Source organism: Phalangium opilio, unplaced genomic scaffold, assembly GCF_054372755.1.
Source record: "Phalangium opilio isolate 3A_F unplaced genomic scaffold, DU_Popi_V2 ptg000056l_1, whole genome shotgun sequence".
NCBI lineage: Eukaryota > Metazoa > Arthropoda > Arachnida > Opiliones > Phalangiidae > Phalangium > Phalangium opilio.
In genome coordinates, this window is record NW_028324175.1 from 3165781 (window position 1) to 3190340 (window position 24560).

Sequence of the window (24560 nt, forward strand, 5' to 3'; positions counted from 1 at the left end):
CCGGTGGGCTCGAACCACCAACCTTTCGATTAAGTGCTCGACGCGCTAATTATTGCGCCACGGAAGGCCAAAAATTAAATGTTCGTCAGGTATTGTGGAAAAACTCTGACATTTTACGTAACATCTGAGACGTCACAACACCGCTCCCGGATGGGCTCGAACCACCAACCTTTCGGTTAACAGCCGAACGCGCTAGCCATTGCGCCACGGACGCCCAAAAATTAAATGTTTGTCAGGTTTTGTTGAAAAGTTACGACTTTTCACGCTACATCTGAGACCCCACAAAACCTCTCTTTTGGGCTCGAACCACCAACCTTTCGGTTAACAGCTGAACGCGCTAACCATTGCGCCACGGAAGCCCAAAAATTAAATGGTCGTCAGGTATTGTGGAAAAACTTTGGCTATTTACGTTACATTTGAGATCCAAAAACACCGTTCCCGGGTGGGCTAGAACCACCAAGCTAATGGTTAACAGCCGAACGCGCTAACCATTGAGCCACGAAAGATCAGAAAATAAATGGTTATCACGTATTATGGAAAAAGTTTGACTTTTCACGCTACATCTGAGACCTCACAACACCTCTCCCGGGTGGGCTCGAACCACCAACCTTTCGATTAACAGCTGAACGCGCTAACCATTGCGCCACGGAAGCCCAAAAATTAAATGTTCGTCAGGTATTGTGGAAAAACTCTGACATTTTACGTTACATCTGAGACCCCACAACACCTCTTCCGGTGGGCTCGAACCACCAACCTTTCGATTAAGTGCTCGACGCGCTAATTATTGCGCCACGGAAGGCCAAAAATTAAATGTTCGTCAGGTATTGTGGAAAAACTCTGACATTTTACGTAACATCTGAGACGTCACAACACCGCTCCCGGATGGGCTCGAACCACCAACCTTTTGGTTAACAGCCGAACGCGCTAGCCATTGCGCCACGGAAGCCCAAAAATTAAATGCTCCTCAGGTATTGTGGAAAAACTCTGACATTTTACGTTACATCTGAGACGTCACAACACCGCTCCCGGGAGGGCTCGAACCACCAACCTTTCGGTTAACAGCTGAACGCGCTGACCATTGCGCCACTGAAGCCCAAAAATTAAATTTTCGTCAGGTATTGAGGTAAAACTTTGACTTTTTACTTCACATCCGAGACCTCACAACACCGCTCCCGGATGGGCTCGAACCACCAACCTTTCGATTGACAGCCGAACGCGCTAACCATTGAGCCACGGAAGCTCAGAAATTAAATGGTTGTCACGTATTGTGGAAAAGTTACGACTTTTCACGCTACATCTGAGACCCCACAAAACCTCTCTTTTGGGCTCGAACCACCAACCTTTCGGTTAACAGCTGAACGCGCTAACCATTGCGCCACGGAAGCCCAAAAATTAAATGGTCGTCAGGTATTGTGGAAAAACTTTGGCTATTTACGTTACATTTGAGATCCAAAAACACCGCTCCCGGGTGGGCTCGAACCACCAATCTAATGGTTAACAGCCGAACGCGCTAACCATTGAGCCACGAAAGATCAGAAAATAAATGGTTATCACGTATTATGGAAAAAGTTTGACTTTTCACGCTACATCTGAGACCTCACAACACCTCTCTTGGGTGGGCTCGAACCACCAACCTTTCGATTAACAGCTGAACGCGCTAACCATTGCGCCACGGAAGCCCAAAAATTAAATTTTCGTCAGGTATTGAGGTAAAACTTTGACTTTTTACTTCACATCCGAGACCTCACAACACCGCTCCCGGATGGGCTCGAACCACCAACCTTTCGATTGACAGCCGAACGCGCTAACCATTGAGCCACGGAAGCTCAGAAATTAAATGGTTGTCACGTATTGTGGAAAAGTTTTGACTTTTTACGTTACATCTGAGACCCCACAACACCTCTTCCGGGCGGGCTCGAACCACCAACCCTTCGATTAACAGCTGAACGCGCTAACCATTGCGCCACGGAAGTCCAAAAGTTAAATGTTCGTCAGGTATTGTGGAAAAACTCTGACATTTTACGTTACATCTGAGACCCCACAACACCTCTTCCGGGTGGGCTCGAACCACCAACCTTTCGATTAACAGCTGAACGCGCTAACCATTGCGCCACGGAAGCCCAAAAATTAAATGTTCGTCAGGTATTGTGGAAAAACTCTGACATTTTACGTTACATCTGAGACCCCACAACACCTCTTCCGGTGGGCTCGAACCACCAACCTTTCGATTAAGTGCTCGACGCGCTAATTATTGCGCCACGGAAGGCCAAAAATTAAATGTTCGTCAGGTATTGTGGAAAAACTCTGACATTTTACGTAACATCTGAGACGTCACAACACCGCTCCCGGATGGGCTCGAACCACCAACCTTTCGGTTAACAGCCGAACGCGCTAGCCATTGCGCCACGGACGCCCAAAAATTAAATGTTTGTCAGGTTTTGTTGAAAAGTTACGACTTTTCACGCTACATCTGAGACCCCACAAAACCTCTCTTTTGGGCTCGAACCACCAACCTTTCGGTTAACAGCTGAACGCGCTAACCATTGCGCCACGGAAGCCCAAAAATTAAATGGTCGTCAGGTATTGTGGAAAAACTTTGGCTATTTACGTTACATTTGAGATCCAAAAACACCGTTCCCGGGTGGGCTCGAACCACCAAGCTAATGGTTAACAGCCGAACGCGCTAACCATTGAGCCACGAAAGATCAGAAAATAAATGGTTATCACGTATTATGGAAAAAGTTTGACTTTTCACGCTACATCTGAGACCTCACAACACCTCTGCCGGGTGGGCTCGAACCACCAACCTTTCGATTAACAGCTGAACGCGCTAACCATTGCGCCACGGAAGCCCAAAAATTAAATGTTCGTCAGGTATTGTGGAAAAACTCTGACATTTTACGTTACATCTGACACCCCACAACACCTCTTCCGGTGGGCTCGAACCACCAACCTTTCGATTAAGTGCTCGACGCGCTAATTATTGCGCCACGGAAGGCCAAAAATTAAATGTTCGTCAGGTATTGTGGAAAAACTCTGACATTTTACGTAACATCTGAGACGTCACAACACCGCTCCCGGATGGGCTCGAACCACCAACCTTTTGGTTAACAGCCGAACGCGCTAGCCATTGCGCCACGGAAGCCCAAAAATTAAATGCTCGTCAGGTATTGTGGAAAAACTCTGACATTTTACGTTACATCTGAGACGTCACAACACCGCTCCCGGGAGGGCTCGAACCACCAACCTTTCGGTTAACAGCTGAACGCGCTGACCATTGCGCCACTGAAGCCCAAAAATTAAATTTTCGTCAGGTATTGAGGTAAAACTTTGACTTTTTACTTCACATCCGAGACCTCACAACACCGCTCCCGGATGGGCTCGAACCACCAACCTTTCGATTGACAGCCGAACGCGCTAACCATTGAGCCACGGAAGCTCAGAAATTAAATGGTAGTCACGTATTGTGGAAAAGTTACGACTTTTCACGCTACATCTGAGACCCCACAAAACCTCTCTTTTGGGCTCGAACCACCAACCTTTCGGTTAACAGCTGAACGCGCTAACCATTGCGCCACGGAAGCCCAAAAATTAAATGGTCGTCAGGTATTGTGGAAAAACTTTGGCTATTTACGTTACATTTGAGATCCAAAAACACCGCTCCCGGGTGGGCTCGAACCACCAATCTAATGGTTAACAGCCGAACGCGCTAACCATTGAGCCACGAAAGATCAGAAAATAAATGGTTATCACGTATTATGGAAAAAGTTTGACTTTTCACGCTACATCTGAGACCTCACAACACCTCTCTTGGGTGGGCTCGAACCACCAACCTTTCGATTAACAGCTGAACGCGCTAACCATTGCGCCACGGAAGCCCAAAAATTAAATTTTCGTCAGGTATTGAGGTAAAACTTTGACTTTTTACTTCACATCCGAGACCTCACAACACCGCTCCCGGATGGGCTCGAACCACAACCTTTCGATTGACAGCCGAACGCGCTAACCATTGAGCCACGGAAGCTCAGAAATTAAATGGTTGTCACGTATTGTGGAAAAGTTTTGACTTTTTACGTTACATCTGAGACCCCACAACACCTCTTCCGGGCGGGCTCGAACCACCAACCCTTCGATTAACAGCTGAACGCGCTAACCATTGCGCCACGGAAGTCCAAAAGTTAAATGTTCGTCAGGTATTGTGGAAAAACTCTGACATTTTACGTTACATCTGAGACCCCACAACACCTCTTCCGGGTGGGCTCGAACCACCAACCTTTCGATTAACAGCTGAACGCGCTAACCATTGCGCCACGGAAGCCCAAAAATTAAATGTTCGTCAGGTATTGTGGAAAAACTCTGACATTTTACGTTACATCTGAGACCCCACAACACCTCTTCCGGTGGGCTCGAACCACCAACCTTTCGATTAAGTGCTCGACGCGCTAATTATTGCGCCACGGAAGGCCAAAAATTAAATGTTCGTCAGGTATTGTGGAAAAATTCTGACATTTTACGTAACATCTGAGACGTCACAACACCGCTCCCGGATGGGCTCGAACCACCAACCTTTCGGTTAACAGCCGAACGCGCTAGCCATTGCGCCACGGACGCCCAAAAATTAAATGTTTGTCAGGTTTTGTTGAAAAGTTACGACTTTTCACGCTACATCTGAGACCCCACAAAACCTCTCTTTTGGGCTCGAACCACCAACCTTTCGGTTAACAGCTGAACGCGCTAACCATTGCGCCACGGAAGCCCAAAAATTAAATGGTCGTCAGGTATTGTGGAAAAACTTTGGCTATTTACGTTACATTTAAGATCCAAAAACACCGTTCCCGGGTGGGCTCGAACCACCAATCTAATGGTTAACAGCCGAACGCGCTAACCATTGAGCCACGAAAGATCAGAAAATAAATGGTTATCACGTATTATGGAAAAAGTTTGACTTTTCACGCTACATCTGAGACCTCACAACACCTCTCTTGGGTGGGCTCGAACCACCAACCTTTCGATTAACAGCTGAACGCGCTAACCATTGCGCCACGGAAACCCAAAAATTAAATTTTCGTCAGGTATTGAGGTAAAACTTTGACTTTTTACTTCACATCCGAGACCTCACAACACCGCTCCCGGATGGGCTCGAACCACCAACCTTTCGATTGACAGCCGAACGCGCTAACCATTGAGCCACGGAAGCTCAGAAATTAAATGGTTGTCACGTATTGTGGAAAAGTTTTGACTTTTTACGTTACATCTGAGACCCCACAACACCTCTTCCGGGCGGGCTCGAACCACCAACCCTTCGATTAACAGCTGAACGCGCTAACCATTGCGCCACGGAAGTCCAAAAGTTAAATGTTCGTCAGGTATTGTGGAAAAACTCTGACATTTTACGTTACATCTGAGACCCCACAACACCTCTTCCGGTGGGCTCGAACCACCAACCTTTCGATTAAGTGCTCGACGCGCTAATTATTGCGCCACGGAAGCTCAGAAATTAAATGGTTGTCACGTATTGTGGAAAAGTTACGACTTTTCACGCTACATCTGAGACCCCACAAAACCTCTCTTTTAGGCTCGAACCACCAACCTTTCGGTTAACAGCTGAACGCGCTAACCATTGCGCCACGGAAGCCCAAAAATTAAATGGTCGTCAGGTATTGTGGAAAAACTTTGGCTATTTACGTTACATTTGAGATCCAAAAACACCGCTCCCGGGTGGGCTCGAACCACCAAGCTAATGGTTAACAGCCGAACGCGCTAACCATTGAGCCACGAAAGATCAGAAAATAGATGGTTATCACGTATTATGGAAAAAGTTTGACTTTTCACGCTACATCTGAGACCTCACAACACCTCTCCCGGGTGGGCTCGAACCACCAACCTTTCGATTGACAGCCGAACGCGCTAACCATTGAGCCACGGAAGCTCAGAAATTAAATGGTTGTCAGGTTTTTTTGAAAAGTTTCGACTTTTCACGCTACATCTGAGACCCCACAAAACCTCTCTTTAGGGCTCGAACCACCAACCTTTCGGTTAACAGCTGAACGCGCTAACCATTGCGCCACGGAAGCCCAAAAATTAAATGGTCGTCAGGTATTGTGGAAAAACTTTGGCTATTTACGTTACATTTGAGATCCAAAAACACCGCTCCCGGGTGGGCTCGAACCACCAAGCTAATGGTTAACAGCCGAACGCGCTAACCATTGAGCCACGAAAGATCAGAAAATAAATGGTTATCACGTATTATGGAAAAAGTTTGACTTTTCACGCTACATCTGAGACCTCACAACACCTCTCTTGGGTGGGCTCGAACCACCAACCTTTCGATTAACAGCTGAACGCGCTAACCATTGCGCCACGGAAACCCAAAAATTAAATTTTCGTCAGGTATTGAGGTAAAACTTTGACTTTTTACTTCACATCCGAGACCTCACAACACCGCTCCCGGATGGGCTCGAACCACCAACCTTTCGATTGACAGCCGAACGCGCTAACCATTGAGCCACGGAAGCTCAGAAATTAAATGGTTGTCACGTATTGTGGAAAAGTTTTGACTTTTTACGTTACATCTGAGACCCCACAACACCTCTTCCGGGCGGGCTCGAACCACCAACCCTTCGATTAACAGCTGAACGCGCTAACCATTGCGCCACGGAAGTCCAAAAGTTAAATGTTCGTCAGGTATTGTGGAAAAACTCTGACATTTTACGTTACATCTGAGACCCCACAACACCTCTTCCGGTGGGCTCGAACCACCAACCTTTCGATTAAGTGCTCGACGCGCTAATTATTGCGCCACGGAAGCTCAGAAATTAAATGGTTGTCACGTATTGTGGAAAAGTTACGACTTTTCACGCTACATCTGAGACCCCACAAAACCTCTCTTTTAGGCTCGAACCACCAACCTTTCGGTTAACAGCTGAACGCGCTAACCATTGCGCCACGGAAGCCCAAAAATTAAATGGTCGTCAGGTATTGTGGAAAAACTTTGGCTATTTACGTTACATTTGAGATCCAAAAACACCGCTCCCGGGTGGGCTCGAACCACCAAGCTAATGGTTAACAGCCGAACGCGCTAACCATTGAGCCACGAAAGATCAGAAAATAGATGGTTATCACGTATTATGGAAAAAGTTTGACTTTTCACGCTACATCTGAGACCTCACAACACCTCTCCCGGGTGGGCTCGAACCACCAACCTTTCGATTGACAGCCGAACGCGCTAACCATTGAGCCACGGAAGCTCAGAAATTAAATGGTTGTCAGGTTTTTTTGAAAAGTTTCGACTTTTCACGCTACATCTGAGACCCCACAAAACCTCTCTTTAGGGCTCGAACCACCAACCTTTCGGTTAACAGCTGAACGCGCTAACCATTGCGCCACGGAAGCCCAAAAATTAAATGGTCGTCAGGTATTGTGGAAAAACTTTGGCTATTTACGTTACATTTGAGATCCAAAAACACCGCTCCCGGGTGGGCTCGAACCACCAAGCTAATGGTTAACAGCCGAACGCGCTAACCATTGAGCCACGAAAGATTAGAAAATAAATGGTTATCACGTATTATGGAAAAAGTTTGACTTTTCACGCTACATCTGAGACCTCACAACACCTCTCCCGGGTGGGCTCGAACCACCAACCTTTCTGTTAACAGCTGAACGCGCTGACCATTGCGCCACTGAAGCCCAAAAATTAAATTTTCGTCAGGTATTGAGGTAAAACTTTGACTTTTTACTTCACATCCGAGACCTCACAACACCGCTCCCGGATGGGCTCGAACCACCAACCTTTCGATTGACAGCCGAACGCGCTAACCATTGAGCCACGGAAGCTCAGAAATTAAATGGTTGTCAGGTTTTGTTGAAAAGTTACGACTTTTCACGCTACATCTGATACCCCACAAAACCTCTCTTTAGGGCTCGAACCACCAACCTTTCGGTTAACAGCTGAACGCGCTAACCATTGCGCCACGGAAGCCCAAAAATTAAATGGTCGTCAGGTATTGTGGAAAAACTTTGGCTATTTACGTTACATTTGAGACCCAAAAACACCGCTCCCGGGTGGGCTCGAACCACCAAGCTAATGGTTAACAGCCGAACGCGCTAACCATTGAGCCACGAAAGATTAGAAAATAAATGGTTATCACGTATTATGGAAAAAGTTTGACTTTTCACGCTACATCTGAGACCTCACAACACCTCTCTTGGTTGGGCTCGAACCACCAACCTTTCGATTAACAGCTGAACGCGCTAACCATTGCGCCACGGAAGCCCAAAAATTAAATTTTCGTCAGGTATTGAGGTAAAACTTTGACTTTTTACTTCACATCCGAGACCTCACAACACCGCTCCCGGATGGGCTCGAACCACCAACCTTTCGATTGACAGCCGAACGCGCTAACCATTGAGCCACGGAAGCTCAGAAATTAAATGGTTGTCACGTATTGTGGAAAAGTTTTGACTTTTTACGTTACATCTGAGACCCCACAACACCTCTTCCGGGCGGGCTCGAACCACCAACCCTTCGATTAACAGCTGAACGCGCTTATTATTGCGCCACGGAAGTCCAAAAGTTAAATGTTCGTCAGGTATTCTGGAAAAACTCTGACATTTTACGTTACATCTGAGACCCCACAACACCTCTTCCGGGTGGGCTCGAACCACCAACCTTTCGATTAACAGCTGAACGCGCTAACCATTGCGCCACGGAAGCCCAAAAATTAAATGTTCGTCAGGTATTGTGGAAAAACTCTGACATTTTACGTTACATCTGAGACCCCACAACACCTCTTCCGGTGGGCTCGAACCACCAACCTTTCGATTAAGTGCTCGACGCGCTAATTATTGCGCCACGGAAGCTCATAAATTAAATGGTTGTCACGTATTGTGGAAAAGTTACGACTTTTCACGCTACATCTGAGACCCCACAAAACCTCTCTTTTGGGCTCGAACCACCAACCTTTCGGTTAACAGCTGAACGCGCTAACCATTGCGCCACGGAAGCCCAAAAATTAAATGGTCGTCAGGTATTGTGGAAAAACTTTGGCTATTTACGTTACATTTGAGATCCAAAAACACCGCTCCCGGGTGGGCTCGAACCACCAAGCTAATGGTCAACAGCCGAACGCGCTAACCATTGAGCCACGAAAGATCAGAAAATAAATGGTTGTCACGTATTGTGGAAAAGTTTTGACTTTTTACTTCACATCCGAGACCTCACAACACCGCTCCCGGATGGGCTCGAACCACCAACCTTTCGATTGACAGCCGAACGCGCTAACCATTGAGCCACGGAAGCTCAGAAATTAAATGGTTGTCAGGTTTTGTTGAAAAGTTACGACTTTTCACGCTACATCTGATACCCCACAAAACCTCTCTTTAGGGCTCGAACCACCAACCTTTCGGTTAACAGCTGAACGCGCTAACCATTGCGCCACGGAAGCCCAAAAATTAAATGGTCGTCAGGTATTGTGGAAAAACTTTGGCTATTTACGTTACATTTGAGACCCAAAAACACCGCTCCCGGGTGGGCTCGAACCACCAAGCTAATGGTTAACAGCCGAACGCGCTAACCATTGAGCCACGAAAGATCAGAAAATAAATGGTTATCACGTATTATGGAAAAAGTTTGACTTTTCACGCTACATCTGAGACCTCACAACACCTCTCTTGGGTGGGCTCGAACCACCAACCTTTCGATTAACAGCTGAACGCGCTAACCATTGCGCCACGGAAGCCCAAAAATTAAATTTTCGTCAGGTATTGAGGTAAAACTTTGACTTTTTACTTCACATCCGAGACCTCACAACACCGCTCCCGGATGGGCTCGAACCACCAACCTTTCGATTGACAGCCGAACGCGCTAACCATTGAGCCACGGAAGCTCAGAAATTAAATGGTTGTCACGTATTGTGGAAAAGTTTTGACTTTTTACGTTACATCTGAGACCCCACAACACCTCTTCCGGGCGGGCTCGAACCACCAACCTTTCGATTAAGTGCTCGACGCGCTAATTATTGCGCCACGGAAGCTCATAAATTAAATGGTTGTCACGTATTGTGGAAAAGTTACGACTTTTCACGCTACATCTGAGACCCCACAAAACCTCTCTTTTGGGCTCGAACCACCAACCTTTCGGTTAACAGCTGAACGCGCTAACCATTGCGCCACGGAAGCCCAAAAATTAAATGGTCGTCAGGTATTGTGGAAAAACTTTGGCTATTTACGTTACATTTGAGATCCAAAAACACCGCTCCCGGGTGGTCTCGAACCACCAAGCTAATGGTTAACAGCCGAACGCGCTAACCATTGAGCCACGAAAGATCAGAAAATAAATGGTTATCACGTATTATGGAAAAAGTTTGACTTTTCACGCTACATCTGAGACCTCACAACACCTCTCCGGGGTGGGCTCGAACCACCAACCTTTCGATTAACAGCTGAACGCGCTAACCATTGCGCCACGGAAGCCCAAAAAATATATGCTCGTCAGGTATTGAGGTAAAACTTTGACTTTTTACTTCACATCCGAGACCTCACAACACCGCTCCCGGATGGGCTCGAACCACCAACCTTTCGATTAAGTGCTCGACGCGCTAATTATTGCGCCACGGAAGGCCAAAAATTAAATGTTCGTCAGGTATTGTGGAAAAACTCTGACATTTTACGTAACATCTGAGACGTCACAACACCGCTCCCGGATGGGCTCGAACCACCAACCTTTCGATTGACAGCCGAACGCGCTAACCATTGAGCCACGGAAGCTCAGAAATTAAATGGTTGTCACGTATTGTGGAAAAGTTTTGACTTTTTACGTTACATCTGAGACCCCACAACACCTCTTCCGGGCGGGCTCGAACCACCAACCCTTCGATTAACAGCTGAACGCGCTAACCATTGCGCCACGGAAGTCCAAAAGTTAAATGTTCGTCAGGTATTGTGGAAAAACTCTGACATTTTACGTAACATCTGAGACGTCACAACACCGCTCCCGGATGGGCTCGAACCACCAACCTTTCGGTTAACAGCCGAACGCGCTAGCCATTGCGCCACGGAAGCCCAATAATTAAATGCTCGTCAGGTATTGTGGAAAAACTCTGACATTTTACGTTACATCTGAGACGTCACAACACCGCTCCCGGGAGGGCTCGAACCACCAACCTTTCGGTTAACAGCTGAACGCGCTGACCATTGCGCCACTGAAGCCCAAAAATTAAATTTTCGTCAGGTATTGAGGTAAAACTTTGACTTTTTACTTCACATCCGAGACCTCACAACACCGCTCCCGGATGGGCTCGAACCACCAACCTTTCGATTGACAGCCGAACGCGCTAACCATTGAGCCACGGAAGCTCAGAAATTAAATGGTTGTCAGGTTTTGTTGAAAAGTTACGACTTTTCACGCTACATCTGAGACCCCACAAAACCTCTCTTTAGGGCTCGAACCACCAACCTTTCGGTTAACAGCTGAACGCGCTAACCATTGCGCCACGGAAGCCCAAAAATTAAATGGTCGTCAGGTATTGTGGAAAAACTTTGGCTATTTACGTTACATTTGAGATCCAAAAACACCGCTCCCGGGTGGGCTCGAACCACCAAGCTAATGGTTAACAGCCGAACGCGCTAACCATTGAGCCACGAAAGATCAGAAAATAAATGGTTATCACGTATTATGGAAAAAGTTTGACTTTTCACGCTACATCTGAGACCTCACAACACCTCTCTTGGGTGGGCTCGAACCACCAACCTTTCGATTAACAGCTGAACGCGCTAACCATTGCGCCACGGAAGCCCAAAAATTAAATTTTCGTCAGGTATTGAGGTAAAATTTTGACTTTTTACTTCACATCCGAGACCTCACAACACCGCTCCCGGATGGGCTCGAACCACCAACCTTTCGATTGACAGCCGAACGCGCTAACCATTGAGCCACGGAAGCTCAGAAATTAAATGGTTGTCACGTATTGTGGAAAAGTTTTGACTTTTTACGTTACATCTGAGACCCCACAACACCTCTTCCGGGCGGGCTCGAACCACCAACCCTTCGATTAACAGCTGAACGCGCTAACCATTGCGCCACGGAAGTCCAAAAGTTAAATGTTCGTCAGGTATTGTGGAAAAACTCTGACATTTTACGTTACATCTGAGACGTCACAACACCGCTCCCGGGAGGGCTCGAACCACCAACCTTTCGGTTAACAGCTGAACGCGCTGACCATTGCGCCACTGAAGCCCAAAAATTAAATTTTCGTCAGGTATTGAGGTAAAACTTTGACTTTTTACTTCACATCCGAGACCTCACAACACCGCTCCCGGATGGGCTCGAACCACCAACCTTTCGATTGACAGCCGAACGCGCTAACCATTGAGCCACGGAAGCTCAGAAATTAAATGGTTGTCACGTATTGTGGAAAAGTTTTGACTTTTTACGTTACATCTGAGACCCCACAACACCTCTTCCGGGCGGGCTCGAACCACCAACCCTTCGATTAACAGCTGAACGCGCTAACCATTGCGCCACGGAAGTCCAAAAGTTAAATGTTCGTCAGGTATTGTGGAAAAACTCTGACATTTTACGTTACATCTGAGACCCCACAACACCTCTTCCGGTGGGCTCGAACCACCAACCTTTCGATTAAGTGCTCGACGCGCTAATTATTGCGCCACGGAAGGCCAAAAATTAAATGTTCGTCCGGTATTGTGGAAAAACTCTGACATTTTACGTAACATCTGAGACGTCACAACACCGCTCCCGGATGGGCTCGAACCACCAACCTTTCGGTTAACAGCCGAACGCGCTAGCCATTGCGCCACGGAAGCCCAATAATTAAATGCTCGTCAGGTATTGTGGAAAAACTCTGACATTTTACGTTACATCTGAGACGTCACAACACCGCTCCCGGGAGGGCTCGAACCACCAACCTTTCGGTTAACAGCTGAACGCGCTGACCATTGCGCCACTGAAGCCCAAAAATTAAATTTTCGTCAGGTATTGAGGTAAAACTTTGACTTTTTACTTCACATCCGAGACCTCACAACACCGCTCCCGGATGGGCTCGAACCACCAACCTTTCGATTGACAGCCGAACGCGCTAACCATTGAGCCACGGAAGCTCAGAAATTAAATGGTTGTCACGTATTGTGGAAAAGTTTTGACTTTTTACGTTACATCTGAGACCCCACAACACCTCTTCCGGGCGGGCTCGAACCACCAACCCTTCGATTAACAGCTGAACGCGCTAACCATTGCGCCACGGAAGTCCAAAAGTTAAATGTTCGTCAGGTATTGTGGAAAAACTCTGACATTTTACGTTACATCTGAGACCCCACAACACCTCTTCCGGTGGGCTCGAACCACCAACCTTTCGATTAAGTGCTCGACGCGCTAATTATTGCGCCACGGAAGGCCAAAAATTAAATGTTCGTCAGGTATTGTGGAAAAACTCTGACATTTTACGTAACATCTGAGACGTCACAACACCGCTCCCGGATGGGCTCGAACCACCAACCTTTCGGTTAACAGCCGAACGCGCTAGCCATTGCGCCACGGAAGCCCAATAATTAAATGCTCGTCAGGTATTGTGGAAAAACTCTGACATTTTACGTTACATCTGAGACGTCACAACACCGCTCCCGGGAGGGCTCGAACCACCAACCTTTCGGTTAACAGCTGAACGCGCTGACCATTGCGCCACTGAAGCCCAAAAATTAAATTTTCGTCAGGTATTGAGGTAAAACTTTGACTTTTCACGCTACATCTGAGACCTCACAACACCTCTCCCGGGTGGGCTCGAACCACCAACCTTTCGATTGACAGCCGAACGCGCTAACCATTGAGCCACGGAAGCTCAGAAATTAAATGGTTGTCAGGTTTTGTTGAAAAGTTACGACTTTTCACGCTACATCTGAGACCCCACAAAACCTCTCTTTAGGGCTCGAACCACCAACCTTTCGGTTAACAGCTGAACGCGCTAACCATTGCGCCACGGAAGCCCAAAAATTAAATGGTCGTCAGGTATTGTGGAAAAACTTTGGCTATTTACGTTACATTTGAGATCCAAAAACACCGCTCCCGGGTGGGCTCGAACCACCAAGCTAATGGTTAACAGCCGAACGCGCTAACCATTGAGCCACGAAAGATCAGAAAATAAATGGTTATCACGTATTATGGAAAAAGTTTGACTTTTCACGCTACATCTGAGACCTCACAACACCTCTCTTGGGTGGGCTCGAACCACCAACCTTTCGATTAACAGCTGAACGCGCTAACCATTGCGCCACGGAAGCCCAAAAATTAAATTTTCGTCAGGTATTGAGGTAAAACTTTGACTTTTTACTTCACATCCGAGACCTCACAACACCGCTCCCGGATGGGCTCGAACCACCAACCTTTCGATTGACAGCCGAACGCGCTAACCATTGAGCCACGGAAGCTCAGAAATTAAATGGTTGTCACGTATTGTGGAAAAGTTTTGACTTTTTACGTTACATCTGAGACCCCACAACACCTCTTCCGGGCGGGCTCGAACCACCAACCCTTCGATTAACAGCTGAACGCGCTAACCATTGCGCCACGGAAGTCCAAAAGTTAAATGTTCGTCAGGTATTGTGGAAAAACTCTGACATTTTACGTTACATCTGAGACCCCACAACACCTCTTCCGGTGGGCTCGAACCACCAACATTTCGATTAAGTGCTCGACGCGCTAATTATTGCGCCACGGAAGGCCAAAAATTAAATGTTCGTCAGGTATTGTGGAAAAACTCTGACATTTTACGTAACATCTGAGACGTCACAACACCGCTCCCGGATGGGCTCGAACCACCAACCTTTCGGTTAACAGCCGAACGCGCTAGCCATTGCGCCACGGAAGCCCAAAAATTAAATTTTCGTCAGGTATTGAGGTAAAACTTTGACTTTTTACTTCACATCCGAGACCTCACAACACCGCTCCCGGATGGGCTCGAACCACCAACCTTTCGATTGACAGCCGAACGCGCTAACCATTGAGCCACGGAAGCTCAGAAATTAAATGGTTGTCACGTATTGTGGAAACGTTTTGACATTTTACGTTACATCTGAGACCCCACAACACCTCTTCCGGGCGGGCTCGAACCACCAACCCTTCGATTAACAGCTGATTGCGCTAACCATTGCGCCACGGAAGCCCAAAAGTTAAATGTTCGTCAGGTGTTGTGGAAAAACTCTGACATTTTACGTTACATCTGAGACGTCACAACACCGCTCCCGGGAGGGCTCGAACCACCAACCTTTCGGTTAACAGCTGAACGCGCTGACCATTGCGCCACTGAAGCCCAAAAATTAAATTTTCGTCAGGTATTGAGGTAAAACTTTGACTTTTTACTTCACATCCGAGACCTCACAACACCGCTCCCGGATGGGCTCGAACCACCAACCTTTCGATTGACAGCCGAACGCGCTAACCATTGAGCCACGGAAGCTCAGAAATTAAATGGTTGTCACGTATTGTGGAAAAGTTTTGACATTTTACGTTACATCTGAGACCCCACAACACCTCTTCCGGGCGGGCTCGAACCACCAACCCTTCGATTAACAGCTGATTGCGCTAACCATTGCGCCACGGAAGCCCAAAAGTTAAATGTTCGTCAGGTGTTGTGGAAAAACTCTGACATTTTACGTTACATCTGAGACGTCACAACACCGCTCCCGGGAGGGCTCGAACCACCAACCTTTCGGTTAACAGCTGAACGCGCTGACCATTGCGCCACTGAAGCCCAAAAATTAAATTTTCGTCAGGTATTGAGGTAAAACCTTGACTTTTTACTTCTCATCTGAGACCTCACAACACCGCTCCCGGATGGGCTCGAACCACCAACCTTTCGGTTAACAGCCGAACGCGCTAACCATTCGCCACGGACGCCCAAAAATTAAATGGTCGTCAGGTATTGTGGAAAAACTTTGGCTATTTACGTTACATTTGAGATCCAAAAACACCGCTCCCGGGTGGGCTCGAACCACCAACCTATTGGTTAACAGCCGAACGCGCTAACCATTGAGCCACAGAAGATCAGAAATTAAATGGTTGTCACGTATCGTGGAAAAGTTTTGACTTTTAACGCTACATCTGAGACCCCACAACACCTCTTCCGGGTGGGCTCAAACCACCAACCTTTCGATTAAGAGCTGGACGCGCTAATTACTGCGCCACGGAAGCCCAAAAATTAAATGTTCGTCAGGTATTGTGGAAAAACTCTGACATTTTACGTAACATCTGAGACGTCACAACACCGCTCCCGGATGGGCTCGAACCACCAACCTTTCGGTTTACAGCCGAACGCGCTAGCCATTGCGCCACGGACGCCCAAAAATTAAATGGTTGTCAGGTATTGTTGAAAAGTTACGACTTTTCACGCTACATCTGAGACCCCACAAATCCTCTCTCGTTTGGGCTCGAACCACCAACCTTTCGGTTATTAGCTGAACGCACTAACCATTGCACCACGGAAGCCCAAAAATTAAATGGTCGTCAGGTATTGTAGAAAAACTTTGGCTATTTACGTTACATTTGAGATCCAAAAACACCGCTCCCGGGTGGGCTCGAACCACCAAGCTATTGGTTAACAGCCGAACGCGCTAACCATTGAGCCACGAAAGATCAGAACATAAATGGTTATCACGTATTATGGAAAAAGTTTGACTTTTCACGCTACATCTGAGACCTCACAACACCTCTCTTGGGTGGGCTCGAACCACCAACCTTTCGATTAAAAGCTGAACGCGCTAACCATTGCGCCACGGAAGCCCAAAAATTAAATTTTCGTCAGGTATTGAGGTAAAACTTTGACTTTTTACTTCACATCCGAGACCTCACAACACCGCTCCCGGATGGGCTCGAACCACCAACCTTTCGATTGACAGCCGAACGCGCTAACCATTGAGCCACGGAAGCTCAGAAATTAAATGGTTGTCACTTATTGTGGAAAAGTTTTGACTTTTTACGTTACATCTGAGACCCCACAACACCTCTTCCGGGCGGGCTCGAACCACCAACCCTTCTATTAACAGCTGAACGCGCTAACCATTGCGCCACGGAAGTCCAAAAGTTAAATGTTCGTCAGGTATTGTGGAAAAACTCTGACATTTTACGTTACATCTGAGACCCCACAACACCTCTTCCGGTGGGCTCGAACCACCAACCTTTCGATTAAGTGCTCGACGCGCTAATTATTGCGCCACGGAAGGCCAAAAATTAAATGTTCGTCAGGTATTGTGGAAAAACTCTGACATTTTACGTTACATCTGAGACGTCACAACACCGCTCCCGGGAGGGCTCGAACCACCAACCTTTCGGTTAACAGCTGAACGCGCTGACCATTGCGCCACTGAAGCCCAAAAATTAAATTTTCGTCAGGTATTGAGGTAAAACTTTGACTTTTTACTTCACATCCGAGACCTCACAACACCGCTCCCGGATGGGCTCGAACCACCAACCTTTCGATTGACAGCCGAACGCGCTAACCATTGAGCCACGGAAGCTCAGAAATTAAATGTTTGTCACGTATTGTGGAAAAGTTTTGACATTTTACGTTACACCTGAGACCCCACAACACCTCTTCCGGGCGGGCTCGAACCACCAACCCTTCGATTAACAGCTGATTGCGCTAACCATTGCGCCACGGAAGCCCAAAAGTTAAATGTTCGTCAGGTGTTGTGGAAAAACTCTGACATTTTACGTTACACCTGAGACGTCACAACACCGCTCCCGGGAGGGCTCGAACCACCAACCTTTCGGTTAACAGCTGAACGCGCTGACCATTGCGCCACTGAAGCCCAAAAATTAAATTTTCGTCAGGTATTGAGGTAAAACCTTGACTTTTTACTTCTCATCTGAGACCTCACAACACCGCTCCCGGATGGGCTCGAACCACCAACCTTTCGGTTAACAGCCGAACGCGCTAACCATTCGCCACGGACGCCCAAAAATTAAATGGTCGTCAGGTATTGTGGAAAAACTTTGGCTATTTACGTTACATTTGAGATCCAAAAACACCGCTCCCGGGTGGGCTCGAACCACCAACCTATTGGTTAACAGCCGAACGCGCTAACCATTGAGCCACGGAAGATCAGAAATTAAATGGTTGTCACGTATCGTGGAAAAGTTTTGACTTTTAACGCTACATCTGAGACCCCACAACACCTCTTCCGGGTGGGCTCAAACCACCAACCTTTCGATTAAGAGCTGGACGCGCTAATTACTGCGCCACGGAAGCCCAAAAATTAAATGTTCGTCAGGTATTGTGGAAAAACTCTGACATTTTACGTAACATCTGAGACGTCACACCACCGCTCCCGGATGGGCTCGAACCAGCAACCTTTCGATTAACAGCTGAACGCGCTAACCATTGCGCCACGGAAGCCCAAAAATTAAATTTTCGTCAGGTATTGAGGTAAAACTATGACTTTTTACTTCACATCCGAGACCTCACAACACCGCTCCCGGATGGGATCGAACCACCAACCTTTCGATTGACAGCCGAAAGCGCTAACCATTGAGCCACGGAAGCTCAGAAATTAAATGGTTGTCACGTATTGTGGAAAAGTTTTGACTTTTTACGCTACATCTGAGACCCCACAACACCTCTTCCGGGTGGGCTCGAACCACCAACCTTTCGATTAACAGCTGAACGCGCTAACCATTGCGCCACGGAAGCCCAAAAATTAAATGTTCGTCAGGTATTGTGGAAAAACTCTGACATTTTACGTTACATCTGAGACATCACAACACCGCTCCCGGATGGGCTAGAACCTCCAACCTATAGGTTAACAGCCGAACGCGCTAACCATTGAGCCACGGAAGCTCAGAAATTAAATGGTTGTCAGGTATTGATGAAAAGTTACGACTTTTCAAGCTACATCTGAGTTCCCACAAAACCTCTCTCGTTTGGGCTCGAACCACCAACCTTTCGGTTAACAGCTGAACGCGCTGACCATTGCGCCACTGAAGCCCAAAAATTAAATGTTCGTCAGGTATTGTGGAAAAACTCCGACATTTTACGTTACATCTGAGACGTCACAACACTTCTCCCTGATGGGCTCGAACCACCAACCTATTGGTTAATAGCCGAACGCGCTAACCATTGCGCCACTGAAGCCCAAAAATTAAATTTTCGTCAGGTATTGAGGTAAAACTTTGACTTTTTACTTCACATCTGAGGCCTCACAACACCGCTCCCGGATGGGCTCGAACCACCAACCTTTCGGTTAACAGCCGAAAGCGCTAACCATTGCGCCACTGAAGCCCAAAAATTAAATTTTCGTCAGGTATTGAGGTAAAACTCCGACATTTTACGTTACATCTGAGACGTCACAACACCGCTCCCGGGAGGGCTCGAACCACCAACCTTTCGGTTAACAGCTGAACGCGCTGACCATTGCGCCACTGAAGCCCAAAAATTAAATTTTCGTCAGGTATTGAGGTAAAACCTTGACTTTTTACTTCTCATCTGAGACCTCACAACACCGCTCCCGGATGGGCTCGAACCACCAACCTTTCGGTTAACAGCCGAACGCGCTAACCATTCGCCACGGACGCCCAAAAATTAAATGGTCGTCAGGTATTGTGGAAAAACTTTGGCTATTTACGTTACATTTGAGATCCAAAAACACCGCTCCCGGGTGGGCTCGAACCACCAACCTATTGGTTAACAGCCGAACGCGCTAACCATTGAGCCACGGAAGATCAGAAATTAAATGGTTGTCACGTATCGTGGAAAAGTTTTGACTTTTAACGCTACATCTGAGACCCCACAACACCTCTTCCGGGTGGGCTCAAACCACCAACCTTTCGATTAAGAGCTGGACGCGCTAATTACTGCGCCACGGAAGCCCAAAAATTAAATGTTCGTCAGGTATTGTGGAAAAACTCTGACATTTTACGTAACATCTGAGACGTCACAACACCGCTCCCGGATGGGCTCGAACCACCAACCTGTCGGTTTACAGCCGAACGCGCTAGCCATTGCGCCACGGACGCCCAAAAATTAAATGGTTGTCAGGTATTGTTGAAAAGTTACGACTTTTCACGCTACATCTGAGACCCCACAAATCCTCTCTCGTTTGGGCTCGAACCACCAACCTTTCGGTTAACAGCTGAACGCACTAACCATTGCGCCACGGAAGCCCAAAAATTAAATGGTCGTCAGGTATTGTAGTAAAACTTTGGCTATTTACGTTACATTTGAGATCCAAAAACACCGCTCCCGGGTGGGCTCGAACCACCAAGCTATTGGTTAACAGCCGAACGCGCTAACCATTGAGCCACGAAAGATCAGAAAATAAATGGTTATCACGTATTATGGAAAAAGTTTGACTTTTCACGCTACATCTGAGACCTCACAACACCTCTCCCGGGTGGGCTCGAACCAGCAACCTTTCGATTAACAGCTGAACGCGCTAACCATTGCGCCACGGAAGCCCAAAAATTAAATTTTCGTCAGGTATTGAGGTAAAACTATGACTTTTTACTTCACATCCGAGACCTCACAACACCGCTCCCGGATGGGATCGAACCACCAACCTTTCGATTGACAGCCGAAAGCGCTAACCATTGAGCCACGGAAGCTCAGAAATTAAATGGTTGTCACGTATTGGGGAAAAGTTTTGACTTTTTACGCTACATCTGAGACCCCACAACACCTCTTCCGGGTGGGCTCGAACCACCAACCTTTCGATTAACAGCTGAACGCGCTAACCATTGCGCCACGGAAGCCCAAAAATTAAATGTTCGTCAGGTATTGTGGAAAAACTCTGACATTTTACGTTACATCTGAGACATCACAACACCGCTCCCGGATGGGCTAGAACCTCCAACCTATAGGTTAACAGCCGAACGCGCTAACCATTGAGCCACGGAAGCTCAGAAATTAAATGGTTGTCAGGTATTGATGAAAAGTTACGACTTTTCAAGCTACATCTGAGACCCCACAAAACCTCTCTCGTTTGGGCTCGAACCACCAACCTTTCGGTTAACAGCTGAACGCGCTGACCATTGCGCCACTGAAGCCCAAAAATTAAATGTTCGTCAGGTATTGTGGAAAAACTCCGACATTTTACGTTACATCTGAGACGTCACAACACTTCTCCCTGATGGGCTCGAACCACTAACCTATTGGTTAATAGCCGAACGCGCTAACCATTGCGCCACTGAAGCCCAAAAATTAAATTTTCGTCAGGTATTGAGGTAAAACTTTGACTTTTTACTTCACATCTGAGGCCTCACAACACCGCTCCCGGATGGGCTCGAACCACCAACCTTTCGGTTAACAGCCGAACGCGCTAACCATTGCGCCACGGACGCCCAAAAAAAATGGTCGTCAGGTATTGCGGAAAAACTTTGGCTATTTACGTTACATTTGAGATCCAAAAACACCGCTCCCGGGTGATCTCGAACCACCAAGCTATTGGTTAACAGCCGAACGCGCTAACCATTGAGCCACGAAAGATCAGAAAATAAATGGTTATCACGTATTATGGAAAAAGTTTGACTTTTCACGCTTCATCTGAGACCTCACAACACCTCTCCCGGGTGGGCTCGAATACCAACCTTTCGATTAACAGCTGAACGCGCTAACCATTGCGCCACGGAAGCCCAAAAATTAAATTTTCGTCAGGTATTGAGGTAAAACTTTGACTTTTTACTTCACATCCGAGACCTCACAACACCGCTCCCGAATGGGCTCGAACCACCAACCTTTCGATTGACAGCCGAACGCGCTAACCATTGAGCCACGGAAGCTCAGAAATTAAATGGTTGTCACTTATTGTGGAAAAGTTTTGACTTTTTACGTTACATCTGAGACCCCACAACACCTCTTCCGGGCGGGCTCGAACCACCAACCCTTCGATTAACAGCTGAACGCGCTAACCATTGCGCCACGGAAGTCCAAAAGTTAAATGTTCGTCAGGTATTGTGGAAAAACTCTGACATTTTACGTTACATCTGAGACCCCACAACACCTCTTCCGGTGGGCTCGAACCACCAACCTTTCGATTAAGTGCTCGACGCGCTAATTATTGCGCCACGGAAGGCCAAAAATTAAATGTTCGTCAGGTATTGTGGAAAAACTCTGACATTTTACGTAACATCTGAGACGTCACAACACCGCTCCCGGATGGGCTCGAACCACCAACCTTTCGGTTAACAGCCGAACGCGCTAGCCATTGCGCCACGGAAGCCCAATAATTAAATGCTCGTCAGGTATTGTGGAAAAACTCTGACATTTTACGTTACATCTGAGACGTCACAACACCGCTCCCGGGAGGGCTCGAACCACCAACCTTTCGGTTAACAGCTGAACGCACTAACCATTGCGCCACGGAAGCCCAAAAATTAAATGGTCGTCAGGTATTGTAGAAAAACTTTGGCTATTTACGTTACATTTGAGATCCAAAAACACCGCTCCCGGGTGGGCTCGAACCACCAAGCTATTGGTTAACAGCCGAACGCGCTAACCATTGAGCCACGAAAGATCAGAAAATAAATGGTTATCACGTATTATGGAAAATTTAATTTTTGGGCTTCAGTGGCGCAATGGTCAGCGCGTTCAGCTGTTAACCGAAAGGTTGGTGGTTCGAGCCCTCCCGGGAGCGGTGTTGTGACGTCTCAGATGTAACGTAAAATGTCAGAGTTTTTCCACAATACCTGACGAGCATTTAATTTTTGGGCTTCCGTGGCGCAATGGCTAGCGCGTTCGGCTGTTAACCAAAAGGTTGGTGGTTCGAGCCCATCCGGGAGCGGTGTTGTGACGTCTCAGATGTTACGTAAAATGTCAGAGTTTTTCCACAATACCTGACGAACATTTAATTTTTGGCCTTCCGTGGCGCAATAATTAGCGCGTCGAGCACTTAATCGAAAGGTTGGTGGTTCGAGCCCACCGGAAGAGGTGTTGTGGGGTCTCAGATGTAACGTAAAATGTCAGAGTTTTCCCACAATACCTGACGAACATTTAATTTTTGGGCTTCCGTGGCGCAATGGTTAGCGCGTTCAGCTGTTAATCGAAAGGTTGGTGGTTCGAGCCCACCCGGAAGAGGTGATGTGGGGTCTCAGATGTAGCGTAAAAAGTCAAAACTTTTCCACAATACGTGACAACCATTTAATTTCTGAGCTTCCGTGGCTCAATGGTTAGCGCGTTCGGCTGTTAATCGAAAGGTTGGTGGTTCGAGCCCATCCGGGAGCGGTGTTGTGAGGTCTCGGATGTGAAGTAAAAAGTCAAAGTTTTACCTCAATACCTGACGAGCATTTATTTTTTGGGCTTCCGTGGCGCAATGGTTAGCGCGTTCAGCTGTTAATCGAAAGGTTGGTGGTTCGAGCCCACCCGGGAGAGGTGTTGTGAGGTCTCAGATGTAGCGTGAAAAGTCAAACTTTTTCCATAATACGTGATAACCATTTATTTTCTGATCTTTCGTGGCTCAATGGTTAGCGCGTTCGGCTGTTAACCATTAGCTTGGTGGTTCGAGCCCACCCGGGAACGGTGTTTTTGGATCTCAAATGTAACGTAAATAGCCAAAGTTTTTCCACAATACCTGACGAACATTTAATTTTTGGCCTTCCGTGGCGCAATAATTAGCGCGTCGAGCACTTAATCGAAAGGTTGGTGGTTCGAGACCACCGGAAGAGGTGTTGTGGGGTCTCAGATGTAGCGTTAAAAGTCAAAACTTTTCCACAATACGTGACAACCATTTAATTTCTGATCTTCCGTGGCTCAATGGTTAGCGCGTTCGGCTGTTAACCAATAGGTTGGTGGTTCGAGCCCACCCGGGAGCGGTGTTTTTGGATCTCAAATGTAACGTAAATAGCCAAAGTTTTTCCACAATACCTGACGACCATTTAATTTTTGGGCGTCCGTGGCGAATGGTTAGCGCGTTCGGCTGTTAACCGAAAGGTTGGTGGTTCGAGCCCATCCGGGAGCGGTGTTGTGAGGTCTCAGATGTGAAGTAAAAAGACAAGGTTTTACCTCAATACCTGACGAAAATTTAATTTCTGAGCTTCCGTGGCTCAATGGTCAGCGCGTTCGGCTGTTAACCGAACGGTTGGTGGTTCGAGCCCTCCCGGGAGCGGTGTTGTGACGTCTCAGATGTAACGTAAAATGTCAGAGTTTTTCCACAATACCTGACGAGCATTTAATTTTTGGGCTTCCGTGGCGCAATGGTTAGCGCGTTCAGCTGTTAATCGAAAGGTTGGTATTCGAGCCCACCCGGGAGAGGTGTTGTGAGGTCTCAGATGAAGCGTGAAAAGTCAAACTTTTTCCATAATACGTGATAACCATTTATTTTCTGATCTTTCGTGGCTCAATGGTTAGCGCGTTCGGCTGTTAACCAATAGATTGGTGGTTCGAGCCCACCCGGGAGCGGTGTTTTTGGATCTCAAATGTAACGTAAATAGCCAAAGTTTTTCCGCAATACCTGACGACCATTTTTTTGGGCGTCCGTGGCGCAATGGTTAGCGCGTTCGGCTGTTAACCGAAAGGTTGGTGGTTCGAGCCCATCCGGGAGCGGTGTTGTGAGGCCTCAGATGTGAAGTA

General features: G+C 47.2%; 27 non-coding genes across 27 annotated transcripts; all 27 read right to left on the reverse strand.

The window, feature by feature from the left end:
* Window positions 1-1167: 1167 nt before the first annotated feature.
* On the reverse strand, window positions 1168-1240 carry TRNAD-GUC (transfer RNA aspartic acid (anticodon GUC)). Its single transcript has one exon. It is a non-coding gene; the product is annotated as a tRNA-Asp (tRNA).
* Window positions 1241-1753: 513 nt separating this feature from the next.
* Window positions 1754-1826, reverse strand: TRNAD-GUC (transfer RNA aspartic acid (anticodon GUC)). Its single transcript has one exon. It is a non-coding gene; the product is annotated as a tRNA-Asp (tRNA).
* A 1540-nt stretch (window positions 1827-3366) lies between these two features.
* On the reverse strand, window positions 3367-3439 carry TRNAD-GUC (transfer RNA aspartic acid (anticodon GUC)). Its single transcript has one exon. It is a non-coding gene; the product is annotated as a tRNA-Asp (tRNA).
* Window positions 3440-5124: 1685 nt separating this feature from the next.
* TRNAD-GUC (transfer RNA aspartic acid (anticodon GUC)) lies at window positions 5125-5197 on the reverse strand. The gene has a single exon. It is a non-coding gene; the product is annotated as a tRNA-Asp (tRNA).
* A 659-nt stretch (window positions 5198-5856) lies between these two features.
* On the reverse strand, window positions 5857-5929 carry TRNAD-GUC (transfer RNA aspartic acid (anticodon GUC)). Its single transcript has one exon. It is a non-coding gene; the product is annotated as a tRNA-Asp (tRNA).
* A 513-nt stretch (window positions 5930-6442) lies between these two features.
* Window positions 6443-6515, reverse strand: TRNAD-GUC (transfer RNA aspartic acid (anticodon GUC)). The gene has a single exon. It is a non-coding gene; the product is annotated as a tRNA-Asp (tRNA).
* A 659-nt stretch (window positions 6516-7174) lies between these two features.
* On the reverse strand, window positions 7175-7247 carry TRNAD-GUC (transfer RNA aspartic acid (anticodon GUC)). Its single transcript has one exon. It is a non-coding gene; the product is annotated as a tRNA-Asp (tRNA).
* Window positions 7248-7760: 513 nt separating this feature from the next.
* TRNAD-GUC (transfer RNA aspartic acid (anticodon GUC)) lies at window positions 7761-7833 on the reverse strand. Its single transcript has one exon. It is a non-coding gene; the product is annotated as a tRNA-Asp (tRNA).
* Window positions 7834-8346: 513 nt separating this feature from the next.
* On the reverse strand, window positions 8347-8419 carry TRNAD-GUC (transfer RNA aspartic acid (anticodon GUC)). The gene has a single exon. It is a non-coding gene; the product is annotated as a tRNA-Asp (tRNA).
* An 806-nt stretch (window positions 8420-9225) lies between these two features.
* Window positions 9226-9298, reverse strand: TRNAD-GUC (transfer RNA aspartic acid (anticodon GUC)). The gene has a single exon. It is a non-coding gene; the product is annotated as a tRNA-Asp (tRNA).
* Window positions 9299-9811: 513 nt separating this feature from the next.
* On the reverse strand, window positions 9812-9884 carry TRNAD-GUC (transfer RNA aspartic acid (anticodon GUC)). Its single transcript has one exon. It is a non-coding gene; the product is annotated as a tRNA-Asp (tRNA).
* Window positions 9885-10691: 807 nt separating this feature from the next.
* On the reverse strand, window positions 10692-10764 carry TRNAD-GUC (transfer RNA aspartic acid (anticodon GUC)). The gene has a single exon. It is a non-coding gene; the product is annotated as a tRNA-Asp (tRNA).
* Window positions 10765-11279: 515 nt separating this feature from the next.
* Window positions 11280-11352, reverse strand: TRNAD-GUC (transfer RNA aspartic acid (anticodon GUC)). Its single transcript has one exon. It is a non-coding gene; the product is annotated as a tRNA-Asp (tRNA).
* Window positions 11353-11865: 513 nt separating this feature from the next.
* On the reverse strand, window positions 11866-11938 carry TRNAD-GUC (transfer RNA aspartic acid (anticodon GUC)). The gene has a single exon. It is a non-coding gene; the product is annotated as a tRNA-Asp (tRNA).
* Window positions 11939-12306: 368 nt separating this feature from the next.
* TRNAD-GUC (transfer RNA aspartic acid (anticodon GUC)) lies at window positions 12307-12379 on the reverse strand. The gene has a single exon. It is a non-coding gene; the product is annotated as a tRNA-Asp (tRNA).
* A 661-nt stretch (window positions 12380-13040) lies between these two features.
* TRNAD-GUC (transfer RNA aspartic acid (anticodon GUC)) lies at window positions 13041-13113 on the reverse strand. The gene has a single exon. It is a non-coding gene; the product is annotated as a tRNA-Asp (tRNA).
* Window positions 13114-13774: 661 nt separating this feature from the next.
* TRNAD-GUC (transfer RNA aspartic acid (anticodon GUC)) lies at window positions 13775-13847 on the reverse strand. The gene has a single exon. It is a non-coding gene; the product is annotated as a tRNA-Asp (tRNA).
* A 513-nt stretch (window positions 13848-14360) lies between these two features.
* TRNAD-GUC (transfer RNA aspartic acid (anticodon GUC)) lies at window positions 14361-14433 on the reverse strand. Its single transcript has one exon. It is a non-coding gene; the product is annotated as a tRNA-Asp (tRNA).
* Window positions 14434-14947: 514 nt separating this feature from the next.
* TRNAD-GUC (transfer RNA aspartic acid (anticodon GUC)) lies at window positions 14948-15020 on the reverse strand. The gene has a single exon. It is a non-coding gene; the product is annotated as a tRNA-Asp (tRNA).
* A 368-nt stretch (window positions 15021-15388) lies between these two features.
* On the reverse strand, window positions 15389-15461 carry TRNAD-GUC (transfer RNA aspartic acid (anticodon GUC)). Its single transcript has one exon. It is a non-coding gene; the product is annotated as a tRNA-Asp (tRNA).
* An 808-nt stretch (window positions 15462-16269) lies between these two features.
* Window positions 16270-16342, reverse strand: TRNAY-GUA (transfer RNA tyrosine (anticodon GUA)). The gene has a single exon. It is a non-coding gene; the product is annotated as a tRNA-Tyr (tRNA).
* Window positions 16343-16857: 515 nt separating this feature from the next.
* On the reverse strand, window positions 16858-16930 carry TRNAD-GUC (transfer RNA aspartic acid (anticodon GUC)). Its single transcript has one exon. It is a non-coding gene; the product is annotated as a tRNA-Asp (tRNA).
* A 514-nt stretch (window positions 16931-17444) lies between these two features.
* TRNAD-GUC (transfer RNA aspartic acid (anticodon GUC)) lies at window positions 17445-17517 on the reverse strand. The gene has a single exon. It is a non-coding gene; the product is annotated as a tRNA-Asp (tRNA).
* A 955-nt stretch (window positions 17518-18472) lies between these two features.
* TRNAD-GUC (transfer RNA aspartic acid (anticodon GUC)) lies at window positions 18473-18545 on the reverse strand. The gene has a single exon. It is a non-coding gene; the product is annotated as a tRNA-Asp (tRNA).
* Window positions 18546-19941: 1396 nt separating this feature from the next.
* On the reverse strand, window positions 19942-20014 carry TRNAY-GUA (transfer RNA tyrosine (anticodon GUA)). Its single transcript has one exon. It is a non-coding gene; the product is annotated as a tRNA-Tyr (tRNA).
* A 515-nt stretch (window positions 20015-20529) lies between these two features.
* Window positions 20530-20602, reverse strand: TRNAD-GUC (transfer RNA aspartic acid (anticodon GUC)). The gene has a single exon. It is a non-coding gene; the product is annotated as a tRNA-Asp (tRNA).
* Window positions 20603-21702: 1100 nt separating this feature from the next.
* Window positions 21703-21775, reverse strand: TRNAD-GUC (transfer RNA aspartic acid (anticodon GUC)). Its single transcript has one exon. It is a non-coding gene; the product is annotated as a tRNA-Asp (tRNA).
* Between the last annotated feature and the right edge of the window lie 2785 nt (window positions 21776-24560).